Source organism: Cydia fagiglandana, chromosome 13 (assembly GCF_963556715.1).
Source record: "Cydia fagiglandana chromosome 13, ilCydFagi1.1, whole genome shotgun sequence".
In the NCBI taxonomy this organism is placed as follows: Eukaryota; Metazoa; Arthropoda; class Insecta; order Lepidoptera; family Tortricidae; genus Cydia; species Cydia fagiglandana.
Window position 1 is genome coordinate 15,758,002 of NC_085944.1, and position 16,615 is coordinate 15,774,616.

Consider the following 16,615-nt stretch of genomic DNA (forward strand, 5'->3'; position numbering starts at 1 on the left):
GGGGTTTGAACCCGTGACCGTGACCTCCGGATTGAAACTGCCCGATTCGAACTTTAAGATACGTCAATTAATAGATCTAGAAACGATTATGGATTAGATGTGTCAGTGTCAAAAGTGACGTTGTTGTTTGAAGAAACGTCACATTTGACACTAACATATCTAAATCTATTAATTGACATATCTTACGTTCGAATCATGCCGAAAGTCGCACGCTCTTACCGCTAGGCTACCACCGCTTTTTACAAAACCAAACATCTAATAGTGCTTATTCCTTACAAAATTTTCATATGAAAACTGTTCTCCTTCTATAGGTATAAGATCAGCTGAGTTACCTACTCTAAATGAAAGCCTGTTGAGCTCAGCACGTTGTTTTAAACCCAATCCCAACTATCTCAATAGTTATAAAACGAACCGGCTATCACCCGTTTAACCCCACTGAAGTGTGGTCCATTCGGAGCGCTCGATAAAAGATAAGTCAAAAAAAAGTGCGCCACCCCTGGCCGGTGGAAAAAAACCGGACAAAAAATAGGCCCCGCTCGTAATTTAAACGTCGTACCAGTTGTCGATAACCGGTGGCACGGATCTGTTTTTTTGGTATCTAAAAGATTTTGGCGCCTCTTTGTCTGTGAATACGATAAACATACGCATCAAATTAACCCTCTTTTTCATAAAATTAGGTACCTAACTACAAATATATTTTAATTAGTTAATTTATGTTTTATCCCTTTCTTACAATACATATTATGTGTGTCCAAATGACAGATTAAGTCAAAACTAACGACATTAATGTGTAAACATTTTAATATAATCATCTTAAAATAGTAAGTAAGTACATTAAGTTGATTAAGCTTGATATGTAATGAAATTGATTTATATTATTAGGTTTTTATCATCTTTTTAATGGTGACGACTCTGACTATTGATTTTACTTACAATGAATTTAAGAACACTTCAGATTGACAAAAAAATTGCTCAAAAATGAGCACAGTTTTTAACCGACTTCCATTTCATAGAAGGAGGAGGTTCTGTATTCGGTTGTGGCTATTTTTTTTTTTTTTTTTTTCTATGTACGTTCACCGATTACTCCGACATCCGTAGTCCGATTTGAGTAATTCTTTTTTTGTTTGAAAGGAGCTACCTCCGAGTTGGTCCCATTTTAATTTGGTTCTGTTCTGATGATGGGATCCATGAGGAATTGAGGGAACTCCTCAATTTTTAAAGGCACATGCATGGTGATTTGGGTGTTTTCTTAAGCAACTCGAGCATTTTCTCCCGAAAACCACCACTTTGATGAAGTAGACCTGATGATGATGATTGTTTTGATGATAATGATGATGATTTTTTAAATGTAGTATGTTCAGCGATTACTCCGGCACCTGTGATCCGATTTGAGTAATTATTTTTTTGTTTGGAAGGAGTTACCTCCACGGTGTTTCCGTATTATTTTTGGTTCTGGTCTGATGATGGAATCCATGAGGAATTGAGGGAACTCCTCAATTTTTAAAGGCACATGCATGGTGATTTGGGTGTTTTCTTAAGCAACTCGAGCATTTTCTCCCGAAAACCACCACTTTGATGAAGTAGACCTGATGATGATGATTGTTTTGATGATAATGATGATGATTTTTTAAATGTAGTATGTTCAGCAATTACTCCGGCACCTGTGATCCGATTTGAGTAATTCTTTTTTTGTTTGGAAGGAGTTACCTCCAAGGTGTTTCCGTATTATTTTTGGTTCTGGTCTGATGATGGAATCCACGAGGAATTGAGGGAACTCCTCAGTTTTTAAAGGCACGTGTAAAGTGATTTCGGTGTTTTCTAAAGTAACTCGAGCATTTGCTTCCGAAAACCGCCAATTTGATGTAGTGCAAGTGTAGCCAAGTGTAGCCTTACCACGAGTTTGACATTGACATATTCGCTAAGTTAGCGACGCTAACGTCTTCGTAACTTACTATTTATGCATCTCGCTCGCACTAATATACCAGTACGAGCGAGATGCAAAGAAAGTAAGTTACACACACGCTAGCGAATAAATCAATGTCAAACTCTTGGTAAGCTGGTAAGGCTACTGATCGGGGGTTAGGGTTAGGAGTTAAGGCGAAGCGAAGTTAAGGGAATGGCGGTTGAAGGGCTGCTGGTTCAGGGTCGAGGGGTTCATGGATCAGGGGTTGATGCGCTGTGAGGTAGAGTGATCGAGGAGTTGAGGGATTGGGTCAGCGGCGGGGCGGAGGATGGATTTAGTGTAGTGTCAGGAATTATAATTTCCCAGACGGACTCGAAAAAATTCCTGATTAAGTACATATTTATTAAAGTAGGTACACGAATTTAGTGTTAATCATGATGTTGTTTTTCATTCATGCGTCGCGCACTTTTTAACAATGCGTTAAAAACTAAAAATGGAAAAATAAAAACTTTTTACAAAAAAAAGAAAACCGACTTCAAAAAGGATGAAATAAAATATTATCCTTTTTAAGTCTATGCGTTACCAACTGATATGTTTGAAGTCGGTGCCAAGCCAAGTAGTAACAATACCCGTCAAAAATAATCAGCTTTATGACTATAAATCCCATTAGAACTGTACTAATAACTAATTATAAATGTGTAAGTAATTCTGTCTGCCTCTTTGTCGCCTTTTCATGGCTAAACAACTGAACCGCTTTAGGTGAAATTTGGCAAGAAAGTAAATTCCTTGAATTGTTTTATATTTTGAAATGTAGTCCTCTGAATAAGGGACGGGAAATAACTCAGTCCCAATCCCACGCTTGCGTGCCGACAAACATGGTACGGACTGTACCAAGAAGATTTGATCGTGTGTTCTTAGGTACAGTCGACGTCAAAGATATGTTTACACTTTTGCACCGTACTCCTTTGTAATATGTAATATAAGACGAAAAGTGTAAACATATTTGTAACGACGACTGTACCTACAGAAAGTACGTTCATTGTCGTCGTGTAAGGCAATCCAACGTAAATCATTATAGAATCGCACCAAAATCATGGTATGCTTCAAAAGTTGGCTTGGCACCGACTTCAAACATATCAGTTGGTAACGCATAGACTTAAAAAGGATAATATTTTATTTCATCCTTTTTGAAGTCGGTTTTCTTTTTTTTGTAAAAAGTTTTTATTAATGATGTATTTTATTATTCAAGATCGTAGATGTCTAATGCTGGACCAAAGTCCCTCCTTCTTTCATCCAGTTACCCCGTTCAGCAGTCTCCTACAGCCACAAAATCTCAGCATTAGAGAGCCTACCTCCGGTTAAACATTACACTACCGAACCACTAAACTTGTCGTTTAAAAATCCACTATTCTAACTTTTCTAGGTACATGGCACATCACAAACGAACATGGCAGACAGGCCGGGCCGTAGTTTATTTAAAAAAAAGAATTAAAAAAAAGGTTGCGGAACGCAGTGCCGGGGTCAATATAATCCACATGTTTAATAGAGTAGCTTCGTGCTGTTGGTGAAATGATAGTGGTCAGTTGGGTATGTCGTATTTGAAGGGGTTAAAGGTGATTTTAGTTTGTCTTTGTTAGTGAAAGAGTTGATTTGAGCGCATTTGCCGTTGTATAATTTTGCGTTTTTGCAACGATTGTTCTGGTTAATAGAAATAATAGATAAACAGTTTGTTAAAAGAGGGATATTGATATAATATTTCTGAAGGTGCAAAGCTATCAAAATAGTAGGGTGAAGTTTTATTTCATTTCGCATACAGGAAGGGAAGACAGTATACTCGTATAGCTCGTATACATAGCGAGAAAGCATTAATTTGTTCAAAAATTTATAAGAATTATAAGTATTCATAAGTACTTATTTGTAATTTTGTAGTTTTCATAAATGTTATTAGTTTTCTTCTTATATATGCTACCATAACAACCCATTAGGGGTCATCCATTAATTACATCACACGTTTAGGGGGAGGGAGGGGGTCAAGAAAATGTGACATATTGTGACATGGGGGAGGAAGGAGACACAAACTTTGTGACGTCACTTTAATTTTATCAGTAACCGAAAATTTATTTAAATTATTTTATTCGCTGTACATTTAAATAACAAGTTTTTAAAACGATAATCGTTTTTATTCGTTTAATTTTCTTTCCTAAGCAGTTTTAGGTAATAAAATTACTAATATTTATATCGTCAAAAATATTTTGATAAAATATTAATAATATTTAGGTACTCACTTAATTCGATTTGGCGATTTCGTAGAAAAAATGTGACGTCACACTAGGGGGGAGGGGTTTGCCAAATGTGACCTAGTGTGACAAGGAGGGGGGGAGGGGTCAAAAAACCTAGAAATTCGTGTGACGTAATTAATGGATGACCACTTATTAGTGAAAACGTGTTTTCCCTACCTAGTTAAAACTAGTTTTCCGTATCTTGGTCAAAACGGGTTTCACTATAACTAGTTTTCCAAAACACCGTGGTCAAAATGTTAGTTTTAACTAGGATTTTTCAGTCAAAACTAGTTTTCGCAAAGAGACTTACATCAAATATTACGTCTAGGTACCTACGATATAGCTAGCTTAGATATGTCAGTGACAAAAGTGACGTTTATGTTTGAAGAAACGTCACATTTGTTTGACAAGACGCAAATTTGAAAAAAATAGGCGTGAAGGTCATAAGCGGAAGAAGGTCTGTCATACAACATTCGAATTTCGCGTCTTTTTCTACTGACAAAGTGGGTTTGCCAGAGTATATATCACCAAACGGGCCATTTCCAAGAACATATTTGTATGTACTCGTATATTACATAGTATACATATATTTGTCCATGTCAACGGGTCATTCAATGAGAGCAATAGAGGACGCGGTACGACCTTCGCGGTAACTCGGGATGCAGCTAATATTGCCCATCCCTGTCTTGCAGCCGCTCAGTCGATTCCCGTTTCGTACTTATATATATTATTATTAGAGATGCCCCGAATAGTGAATATGGCCGAATACCGAATAGGTACCGAATATTCGGCATGACATGCGAACATTTTGAGTCACAATTATTATGAAAACTCTTCGCCAACAAAGCACAACGTTTGCTAAGATTTATAGTTTTATGATAAACAGAATTAATGAATGTAGTTAGAGTCAATCAAATCAGAACCATGATAAAAATAAAATATACCTATAATGCTCAAAAACGTGCCTTCGTATGTAGCTACTTTCCAAGAATACATTTTAAACATAAATATACCTAGTTTTTGGTTATTTTTTAAGTACTTTTTCTATTTAGGTAGGTGCAACAGATATTCGGTATTCGGCCGAATAGTAGGCAACATTCGGCCGAATACCGAATATTCGGCAAAGCGGCCGAATAGGCCGAATACCGAATAGTTGCCGAATATTCGTGGCATCTCTAATTATTATACATACTAATCCATATAGGTACTAATGTTATAAATGCTAAAGTCACGGCCCGATTCGAACTTTAAGATACGTCAGTTAAAAGATCTTGAAACGATATGGATTAGATATGTCAGTGTCAAATGTAACGTTTCTTCAAACAAAAACGTCACTTTTGACACGGACACATCTAATCCATATCGCTTCCCATACAACCATTTCCAGTCGCCGTTACGTCGCGGTGTAGACACATCTTGTGTCGACACCGTCTGTTTCGGTCACAATTCCAGTCGCAGAGTCGTCGCCGTGTCGACACAGTTACCAGAAATGGGGAAGGGTCGACACATGACACAAAGTGACATAAAGTGTGGTCGCCGTGTGCACACATTGTTACGAGTTTGCGACTACTTTATGCCAAAATCATTCGTTCATTCGTTCATTTTGTTCCTGTCAAATGGAAACTGTCAGATGGAAAAATAGTTAAATAAAAATAAGTGACATTAATACGCCATCTCTAAAACAGATTACAAGACGTAATTATATATTGTTTGCATTTATATTACAATAGGACTTAAATTATTATGGGGAATTAAACTGCTCGAGTGATTTGATAAACTAAGTGTAATATAATCAACGCGCCACCACATTGTTTTAGTTTAGCCGGAAATGAAATTGTTTATTTCTCAGTGCCTGTGTTCATAACTATATTATTTGATGCATTTTTAGTACTTCGATGCGTATACTATACTTAAATAACAGAAATAACGCTTTACATACTACGAAACTTGTTAATTATGATGTATAAATATGGTTTAAGGCTGAGAAATATTGCAGTCACAAAGTAGTCGCAAATGTTTCGACTTTGTGTCGACTCTGTGTAGACACATGACACGAGCTGTCAAAAGTAATAACAAAGTTAATGGATTTCCAAAATGGCTCCTTATGTTCATTTGTTTTCAGATATTCTCAAAGTGTAAAAATGCCGTGGTCAGAGATGGGCATTAATAGATTAACTGTTTAAATCCTCAAATTTTAATCGCGATTAGGTAGTTTAGTCGACCTAACATAGATTGAAATTGAATTAATCTGAATATTAATCGAATAAATTATCGATTAAATCTCGGTTGGAAGATGACATGGCCCCCTGTTTTTGTACGTAAAAATAATAGAAATGTCTTGCATGCAGATGGTAGCCAAACACTTTGTCATAAAAGTCGAGATGGGTGTCGATTTATTCGTTTTAGGGAGTGCCGATTTCGAAAATGATGACCATTTTGGAACCCAAAATGGCGGCCATGCACTGTGTCATAAAAGTCGTCATGGATGTCGTTTTATATGTTTTAGGGGGCCTCAATTTTGAAAATGATGACCATTTTGGAATCCAAAATGGCGGCCATGCACTATGCCATAAAAGTCGTCATGAGTGTCGTTTTATACGTTTTAGGAGGCGCAGATTTCAAAAATGATGACCGATTTGGATTCCAAGATGGCGGCCATGCACTATGTGATAAAAGTCGTCATGGATGTCGTTTTATAGGTTTTAGGGGGCCCCGATTTAGAAAATGATGACCATTCTGAAATCCAAAATGGCGGCCATGCACTATGTCATAAAAGTCGTCATGGGTGTCGTTTTATAGGTTTTGGGGGGCGCAGATTTAGAAAATGATGACCATAGTGGATTCCAAAATGGTGGCCATGCACTATGTCATAAAAGTCGTCATGGGTGTCGTATTATAGGTTTTGGGGGGCGCAGATTTAGAAAATGATGACCATTTTGGATTCCAAAATGGTGGCCATGCACTATGTCATAATAGTCGTCATGGGTGTCGTTTTATAGGTTTTAGGGGGCGCAGATTTAGAAAACGATGACCATTTTGGATTCTAAGATGGCGGCCATGCACTATGTTAAAAGTCGACATGGATGTCGTTTTATTGGTCATGGTCATCATTTTCGAAATCTGCTCTTCCTAACACCTATAAATCAACATCTATGACGGCTTATATGACAAAGTGCACGGCAGACATCTTGGAATCGAAAATGGTCATCATTTTCGAATTCTGCACTCCCTAAAACCTATAAAACGATATCCATGACGACTTTTATGACAAAATACGTAGCCGCCATCTTGGATTATAAAATGATCATCGTTTTCGAATTCTGCACTCCCTAAAACCTATAAATCGACATCCGTGACGACGCAAGTTATCTTTATTTTCAGATCTAACAAATTGCTACAGAATACAAAGGACAAAAAAAGAAGCGAGGAGGTAATGAAACAAGCAAAAATACAGATGATTCCTCGACGCAATTGGATGCTTCTTAAATTGTGTCCAGATTTTTTTGTCAAAAAAGTTTTTATTTTTCACATATTACTCTCACAAGTTCCGTGACATTTCGACCTTGTAATTTTTTAAGTAAATGTTTTTGTTTATCTATGAGGATCTCACTAGAATAATATAATCAAGGTATGTTTATATTTGATGATTGAAATAGTAACGCAAAAAATATATATATATATATATATTTGTGTCTTATATTCCTGCCGAAGACTTTTATTTTTCCTTTTCCTTCTACACAAGTTTGGCCAAGTACTTAATAAGAATTTAGGGCTCTCAATTTTATTTTGACTTCTACAACAGTAAAGCTACGAGGCCATGTTTGGTATCTTTTACGTATAAATTCGCAGTACCAAATTTAGTTAAGGTATCACATTGACACCATTCCAAAGTAAAAACATATAAACTTATTAAAATACTTTCTTTTAAACTCATCTTCACGCTTAAACTGCTGAACAGTTTTAATTTAAATTTAGTACACATATATTTTGAGTCCCGAGACAGGGCATAATAAGTTATCTCAAAAATCATCCTTTAAAGGTGTGAAATGAGGTGTAGGGGGGAATTTAGAATTGACTTCTAGAAGTAAATACTGTTTAAGTTTAGGTTTGAAGTCATGTTTTTTATCATTTTTAACTAAATCAAAGATGTAGACCATCCCAAATTTCATATAAATCGGTTCAGCGGTTATTGATTTCCCGTACAAATTTCCACGCCACTTTTCACACCTTCAAAAGATGATTTTGCTTATAAGGTCTATCCTATGTCCTGCTCCTGTTCCGGGACGCAAACTATTTCTATACCAAATTTCAACGAAATCGGTTCAGCGGTTAAGCGTCAAGAGGAGTTTAAAAAAACCGGCCAAGTGCGAGTCGGACTCGCGTATTAAGGGTTCCGTACATTAAGTCCGACTCGCGCTTGACTGCACATTTCTAATAGGTTTTCCTGTCATCTATAGGTAAAGAACTATTTTGTGTATTCAGACGGACAGACATACAGACGCACGAGTGATCCTATAAGGATTCCGTTTTTTGCTTTTGAGGTACGGAACCCTAAAAAGTTTTTTTTTAATTTTGTGGAATGGTGTCAATGTGATACCTTAAATGGATTCAGCAACCCAGATTTATACGAAAACGATACCATACACGGCCTAGCACCTTCACTGATGTAGATATATCAAAATAAAATTGAAAAATTGAGAGCCCTAAATAAACTTTCAAGAGCGGATACTCAAAAACTATTCAACATATCGAAAAAATTGACTGATAAACTTGTAACAAATGAAATTAACTTTCATTTTGTATAAGTGGCCATGTCGCTAAGATGCATAGTTTCCGAGATATAATCAAAAAACCGGAAAATGGGACCTTCAAAGCCCCCTCTCTTCCCCCCGCTCAAGGGCTACGGCCGGGGACTTTTGATATGTTCACCTCCTAACTTGTCCAAACCAAGTTACGGAGTCAAAAATTGTGTTCCGAGCATTTCCCTCTACAACTTTTTGGAGCATTCGTTGGCTGACCTAAGTAGCTTTAGCCCGGGAAGTAGTGTCATAAGGTGCAAATTTTGGTATCGGATGAATTCCCTTAGCACAGATGTAATATACGTAAAGCTAAGCTAATTGAGCCCGGTAGACATCCGCCACCCCCTGGCAGGTAGGCAGGGGGGGCAGTCAAAGTAATTTGTAATGGATTCAAGCTTTGAACTCCTTTTTAACCCCCTTAGAGGATGAATTTTTAAAAACGCTGAAATTACTTTTCCTGTATTCTAATAATATGCGCATATAAAAAGTTTCAAGCCCCACACTTGAAAAAAATGTTGATCTCCATACAAATTTTCAACCCCTATTTCACCACCTTAGAGGATAAAGTTTCAAAAACGCTGAAATTAGTTTTTTTTTGTATTTTAATAATATATCTTTTAACGAAGTTTGAAATTCCTAGCTTAAAATAAAACATGAACTCCATATAAACTTTCGTCCCCTTTTTAACCCCCTTAGGGGTTGAATTTTTTAAAATCGCTTCTTATCTCTTGTACACATTATAAATGTAACCTGGTGTGCAAATTTCAACTTTCTAGCAATTGTAGTTTCTGCTGATAATATTAATAATTGAATAAAAAATTGCAAACCGATTTTGATTTGTTCGTCAATATTTTTGTTTTTTTCTATTAAACTGTACATTAAATGTCTCAAAAATGAATTCCTTATGCCCGATTTATCTGGAAATGATACCAAACTCGAGGTGGTAGGTACATAGAAGCCGATATGCAGCGTGTAACTTTGGATGCTCCCCTGCTTACCCACAAGGGGGTGGCGTTTGGCTACCGGGCTGGATTGGCTTAGCTTTACGTATACTACATCTGTGCCAAGTGAATTCATCCGATACCAAAATTTGCACGTCCCATACATTGGGTGACACTGCTTACCTCACTACTTATTGCATTTCTTTAAAAACTTTTCTGTAAAAGGTTGACGGGTGTTGGGTGTTTATATGGTTTTGGTCGATTATTATCATTTGCATCGCCCAATGATGACTTACTAGAATTACGAGCACACGAGACACTAATAGTAGTTTGACAAACCTTGGTTTTCAAGAGGTATTTTATATTGACATTTGCTGTCACAAATTTGCTGTCAGATTTAGTCGCAAACCGCACGCAAAGTGCACACAAATGTGTCGACACCTTGTTACGGAAAAGTGTACACACGGCGACGACACTTTGTTTCGAAACAATTCTAGACACATTGTGTGGACTCTGTTACGACACTTCTGACATTTAGTTACCACTTTGATGATTCTGCGACTGGAATGGTTATATGGGTTCTAGATCGATTAATTGACGTTTCTTAAAGTTCGAATCGGGCAGTAACTCTGTCTGTCTGTTGTCTGTTACTTCTTCACGCTTAAACCTGAACCGATTTAGATGAAATTTGGTACAGAGTATTGGACAGTCGAGCTCAGATATATTGGAACAACCTAGGAGCTTAAAAAGTATCTGAACACACACTCTAACTCCTTGACAATAGAGGCGTGTTCAGATATTTGTAAGCACCTTGGCCGCGCCGATATGTCTGTTACCGGCTGTATGTACAATCAGGAGCAGAAGTTGCTAAGCGGGCGAGGTGTTCAAAATTACCTTGACACGCTATTCTAACAATAAAGTCGCGTCAAGATCATTTTGAACACCTGGCCCGCTTAGCAACTTCTGCTGCTGACTGTACACAAGTATTAGGCCCCGCCCACTTCACACACTTGACAAAACGAAACCGCCAAACCGACAACACACCATTCCATACATAATGTATGAACTTAAAGAAATGCAATGAAATAAAATCATCTCCCTATTGTAGATAAACGGGCCATTTCCACCCGCAATTGGATGATTGTTACTATTGTGACTATGTTTAGAGATCCTGCGACTAATGCCAGGATAGGTGCGCTAGGTCTATTGCCCACTTATATGTATTATGGGTCACTTGCGAGATTAGATGTATATGCAATTTTGTTCTTATTATGGCGTTGCAAAGGCGAATTGAACGAATCCTTACTAATATTATAAATGCAAATATAAAATAAGGGTATTCAGGGTTCTTAAGGGTCAGCATCGCTAGTGGCTCCTCCGATGTTGAAGTCCATGGGCGATGGTGATTGCTTCCATTCAGGCCGCTCGTCTGCTCGTTTGCTGACATCACATAAAAAAACTCTGTCTATCTGTCTGTTATCTCTTTACGCTTTAACCGCTGTACCGATTTAGAAGAATTTTGGGATTTAGATAGTTTGAGTCCCGAGGAAGAATATAGAATAGCTTTTATCAATGACCGGCAGACCGGGAAGTCGGAATCCTAACTCGAATCCCGGTAAGGGCATTTATTTAGGTATGTGATAAAACTGATAAACACGAACATTTTGTTTTTAATATAATTACCTATGTAACTATGTCAAGCTTTTCTTATCAGTTTTTATCGTACTTTACGACAGTTTTTTTGCTGTTATTTTACTTCTTTTCATTTTGAGAAACAAATTGTCCGTAAACACGACAAATGTCATGTTTGTCCTGAGACAATGGTCGAGTTCCAAAGACGTTGCAAAGGCAGAAGAAACGCTGTGGGCGATCACTTGTCTATGCTCTGCCGTTGTGACCTACTTTCATACTTAATATGCAAACTACTACGACATCACTTCTTTGCGCTATCCCGGCCTTTTGCCACGGCTCATGGGAGCCTGGGGTCCGCTTGACAACTAATCCCAAGACCAAGATGTAAGCACTAGCTTTGCGAAAGCGACTGCCTGACCTTCCGACAGAGGGGAAACTAGGCAACTCTACTCAAAAACTGCTGAACGGATTTTCATGCGGTTTTCACCTATCAATAGAGTGATAGAGTCATACTTTATGAAGGTTTGTGTATAATTTCAATCATTTGTTTAGGTTTACGTGCGAAGCCGGGGCAGATAGGTTCATTCTTAGACAAGTGAAATTGCTATTAGTGCTCCTCTCCTTCCGTACAGTCGCCATCAGATATATCAGAGCGGCCGAAGTGCTCAAAAATATCTGATCACGCACTCTAACGTCTTGAAAATAGAGGCGTGTTCAGATATTTGTGGGCACCTTGGCTGCTGGGATATATCTGATGGCGACTGTACAAAACTTTGTTGACGGAACACATTTGATCACTTCGGTCTTGTAAAACGGTATTCGATGCGTTTTTACGTAACATTGTTTTTTTTTCAACATTTTGCAAGGTGAATAATTATGTCGCTCAAACTGAACAACACTACTCGCGAAAAATAGGTAGAGTTAAACCAAGACAAGTCTGCAACGATTTTGATAGCACACGCAGTGCAAGTGTTGTCTTAAACGTCAAACTTCTATGAAATTACACTTGCACTGTGTATGCTATAAAAAGCGTTGCAGACATTTCTTGATGTAATCTAACTCTACTATTTTCTTTTTTTTTTGTGTATTGGTATTTGATCTTGTGGTAAAAGTTGTTCAATACGCCGGCTGATAAGTTCGTAGTTTTTGGTTTAGTAGATTTTGGAGTAGGTACATAATAATAGCAGCAATTATTATCTGCCTACGTACTAACGTAGAGTATTTAAATAGCTATACGAGTATTATAAATCTTCAACATTTTGCATCAAAAGTTAAGCTTTTAAATGACAAGTTAAGAACAAAACAACATTTTCTAATGCTATGGACTCTGTTTGTAATACACTTCTTATCGTGCATTTCATCGCGACAGCATAACCACTTAACTCTACACGAAGACAACAAAGAAAAATAAAAAATAATGACGCACAAAGCTCTTTATTTCACACAATTACTACAATATGTGGAGAGACGACTCCCTAAGCACATTCATATTAAGCCACTAGATTTTTAATAGAACCCCAGAGTACTTTCACACATGTTTAAAAAAATTAAGAACTGGCAGTTAGAAAAAATTACAGTAGTATAGTTTTTAATCTGTGGCGTCGTTAAAAATTGGTGAGCGCAATGTAGACGAGTTCCGAGTGAAGCGCAGTAGAAAAGTAGTGAAAAACAGGCGCCTAGTGTCAAGTGTAAATCGCCTTGTTAATTTCGCCGGCCCTGCGGCGAATTTCGCAGAGGACGCATTGTGTAGCCGGCTTTATGTCGCGTCTTCCCGTTGTCTGACTTGTCTGTACACGGCTTTAATTGCGCGCGTCATTGGCGCGCTTTTTGAAAAAAGAATGACGTGTAATTAACGCGCGAATATGGAACGTGACAACGCGTTCTGAGGGAGCGCTTTTTTTTAATTTTTTAATTAGGAAAGGGTTTGGGTGTTGTTTTGTTCGGCTGAATTGTAAGTAGGTTAGAATGAGTGACGACCGGTTTGTTATTGCAAGTGCAGTTACGGAGCGCTTAGGTTTAAAACATGAACTTACTTTAATTAATTGCGTTCAGGAGAGATATTCTGATACTAAATTACAACAACAGTTAAGAAAGGAATTCAGTAGATATAAATGGTAATACATATACATACATATATAGCAAAAACTTGTTAATTAGGTAGGTATCTACTCCATCATTGTATGACTCTTTTTAAGTTATTTACTAAAATGTATTTGTTGATTACTGGCCAAAAGTAAGTAGTAACGGTAGTCTATAGATGTGCAAAACTTGACGGGGACCCAAGAAGAAATTACCGTTTAAAATTGCCGAATAACTAAATTTAATAACCTTTATTTGTCAGAATGCTTTATATTATACTTAGAAATTGTGTTAGCACATTACTTGTAATATTTGCTTGCCAAACAGCTAGAAAAAGCCACAAAAACACATCTACTATTCACACGCCATTAAAAACATAATTATTAACACTTCCTACCGAAAAATCCAGAATCCAGGACAATCACTGGCCGAAAAAAACGATGATACATGATCCTCGCCTCGCGCGCTTTTTTTTTATTAAAAAATCACATTAACGACTGGCTGGTGATAAATAATACGCTCCTTATTCAAATTTTTGTTTTTGTTCTACCCCCGGTTATAAATGAGCTTATTTGAAACGATAGGGTGAGATAAAACGGCCGATTATGAACATGGAATACCTATATACGTGTACAGGGTGATTTATAAGCGTTAAAAATGATGCGATGTTTTTAATTTGCGCATCACGCGAGCTAGAGTTAGATTTATGTTTACGTCTGTGTTATCTGTGGTGAATTATAAGGTTTTTAGGAAGTTGTGTTAATTTGTAACTATAGTCCGTCAAGCCACTTCCGTCAGTAGAAAAAAAGCGGCAAATTTAAAAAATATAGTCGCGAGGGGTATTCGTCCCATACAAAATTAATTCCTACGCAAATCCTATTCCATTAATTTATAAATGCTATAGGGTCATTGCGGTAGTTTTAGTCCAGCGCTAGTTTTCGCCCACTTCCACAATACAACTTAAAAAAAAAACAATTTAATAAAATATCTTTGAAGAAGCGAAAGGTGCGATCAGTAAAATGTAATGACATCCTTTCTTAAATAGCCGTTTCCTTATAGACATTTTAGATAAGGCAAGGAACGAGCAATACTACCACTGAAACCAATGGCATCCTCAGATAAATTCCATTGTCAAAACATAAACACCACTGAACTTACACAATTATGCAAATTTTATGTTACCCCTAATTGCTAACTTATTTAAAGAGGTTTCCGTTAATTCCCTCCCCTTGGCACACCCTTTGTGAAGAAAAAGATTTTCTTTTTCAAATTGCATATAAATGTTATTACGGAGGAATTATCGATGGGGTGAAGGAATTGTAATTCTAAATTAACCTCATTTTTGCGCACATTTTAGAAACAATAATACAAAACATATTAGAGAATTTAAGGTCGGTTAAAAGTAAACGGCAAATTCAAAAACCGAACACACCTCCGAACCAACATTCTAAATTCAAATCGCAAACTATCGAATTAACCGAAAGGAGGCGTTCTAAGGTCAGGGGTAGACAACCACCCGCCTCCCTTGATCATTTATAATGCCAAAATGTTTTAATTAAGATGCTGTAAAATGTAATTTACATGCAAATTCGGTTTATGTTAATGCGCCGCGTATATCTGTTTGGGTGCGTGCTATCTAATTTTGCGACAGTGTGTACCGTCATTATCTTGCTTCTAATGAGAAATCTGGCAACGGCTTGATGTTTGCATAATTAAACTTGCGGTTGGGAACGTTCGTTTTGATTGTTTCCATGATAAAGTACACGCTGAAGGGGGTTACGCGCACTGCCATTTTGTGGGCGAAGCTTTTGATAAAAGTTCGATAGTTTTAAAGCCAGCGGGACGTGGTCTGTTCTCGATTTGCAAGAACGCGTCAGCGTTACTTCGCGATGGTAAGGAAAGAGATGCTTTTATAATGTCTGTAAGTATGTTCGAGATAAACTCAAAAACGTCTGATAAGATGCGGTTTTCTTTTGGCGGTTTAGGTTTATAATTTGTTAAGGTTTACCGTCTATGCTAAAAAGCGGTATTAGCTTTTTTTTTGCGTTGCGTAATATAATAATTATCTTCTGAGCCTTTAATGTTCGGAAAAATATTTTTTCATGAATAAGAGATTTCACAAGCACAATCATATTTACTTACTTCATTTGAGATCGAAGTCCGCATGCGATGTACTTAATTAACAAAACCTTTACACTACAGCAACAATTTTCCCAATAATGTAGATTTAATTTGAATAAATTTTACATCAATTTGTCAATTTTATTACACATTGATTTACAAATATGTTAATTAATGGTTTAATATGTATTTTAATGTAATTAATGTTATATTCTACATTATTTTATTACAAATAAGAACAGAAATTTACAAACTTATAACTAGGCAAATATAAAAATTAAGGGTATTACATGCTATTAGGCCATAGGTACCCGGCTAAATGTACCTAGCACGCTGCTGGCGTTTCCCCTTTCCCCTTTGTAATTGATTAATTATCTAACTTACTAAAATCGACGACAGCATAGAACTAAACGTGGCAAAATGAACTTTAGTACCTATGAATTTTCCATCCTTATCTAATTTTGTGTGTAAACTAAACCAACATTCTAATTTTCCTTGCTGTTTTACCATAAATCTAAGATTTAAAAACACTCAACTCTAAAATAACGTAATAAACAAGCACTTTAATTAAACGAAAACCTACACAATCCCGCTAATTTATACCAATAAAGCGTAATAACTTATACAAATGTATAAATATAGCCGTTTTTTCCGGCAACCCTTCCAGATTGAATTCAGCTAAATAAACTGAATTATATGCTACTTAAATGAGTGTCAAGCCCCACCCGAGGGCCACTCGCTTCTTCTCACCCCTCTTCTGAGACTGGGCAAGGGGTGAAAAGTATAAAAGTCCTTTTTAGGAAAAAACTTTTTGCAACACATTTTTTTTTACAAAATCCTCGTGAGACACAGACATATACA